General features: G+C 54.7%; 1 pseudogene; it reads left to right on the top strand.

Moving 5' to 3' along the window:
* Nucleotides 1-235: 235 nt before the first annotated feature.
* On the top strand, nucleotides 236-815 carry LOC123408148 (annotated as a pseudogene).
* Nucleotides 816-1,268: the final 453 nt, after the last annotated feature.

Genomic DNA, 1,268 nt, shown 5'->3' on the forward strand with positions numbered 1-1,268 from the left:
CATCCGTCCATCCATGCACCCATCCATCTGTTCATCCATCCGTCCATCCAACCCACCGCAACAAACCCACCAAACCCAACCCATCGTGCCCATCTCTCTCTCCACTCTCTCTGGAACCCTAACTCTCCCCTCGATCCCCATCTCCCTCCCAGATCTCGATCCGTCGCAGCCCCCGCCCCACCATCGACGACCAGCAGCCCCCACCCCACCATCGACGACCACGACATGGCACTCCATGGAAACCATTCCCGCCTGCTCCTCAGCCTCCCTCGCGCGGAGCCTCGCTTCCTTGCCGCTCCCCCGCAGCCGAGTGCGCGTGCGCGTGCCGGACCGGCGGGCGAGGGGGAGGGCGGTGGTGGCTGCGGCGGCCTCCATGGGCAACTATGTGGTGCGCTGGACGCTGCGCCGTCGGGGATCACGCGCCCGCTCGTCGAGATCCTCCACGACCTCAACAAGCGCGTCCTTGAGACCATCGTCCTCCCCGCATCCCGCCGCGCCTTCGCCTGCGAACCCGTTATCCCATGGTACCGTCAATGCTCTCCGTCTCCCTCTCCCTCTCTGCTCTCTAGCTCAAGATCCACTCGAATGCGCTCGGCATCGGAGAGATCAACTATGTACGAGTGGTTCGTTGACCGCCCGCGTAACTCAGGCCGATACACCAACCATAGATAGATAGGCACACGGATCCTTCCTCCCGCTAATGGTAACCTCACGCATTCTCCTGATTACTGATGGATTCCCATTCCTCTGCTAGGTACCACGCCAACCGGATGCTCAGCTTCTACGGCCCCGGTGAACCTCGCCCCATTTGCTGAAATCTAAAGATGCTCACATATTGTTCGTGATCCGAGTCCAGTGGGTCGATTCATGTTGACTTGTTTGCTTCGCACTGTTTATATATGATGACCTAGAGGATATGCTCAAGTGACGCAGCAGATGTAAACTCGTAAACTTATGTTCTCTGAGTAGTGAACGGAGTAGCAGGGGCACCATCATGTGCTCGTTTTAATTCCATTTTTTGTGTGTTTGTTCCTGGCATCCTTGTAAGATAAGTTTACATATCCATTGTAAGAAATGTTACATATACGTATTGACCCTGCACTTTGTTTGCTATACACCAAAATTGATTTACATTTCTATTTTGGACGGTCGTCACATAGGACCGCATGAGCTCCATTGAACCTACTTTCTACTTGTACAAGTTATGCCACGTAGGAAGACCACCCTTTGCAGTTACGCCTGCTATAAGTGTACTCAGTATACGTGGG

The sequence above is a fragment of the Hordeum vulgare genome, chromosome 7H (assembly GCF_904849725.1).
Source record: "Hordeum vulgare subsp. vulgare chromosome 7H, MorexV3_pseudomolecules_assembly, whole genome shotgun sequence".
Classification (NCBI taxonomy): Eukaryota; Viridiplantae; Streptophyta; class Magnoliopsida; order Poales; family Poaceae; genus Hordeum; species Hordeum vulgare.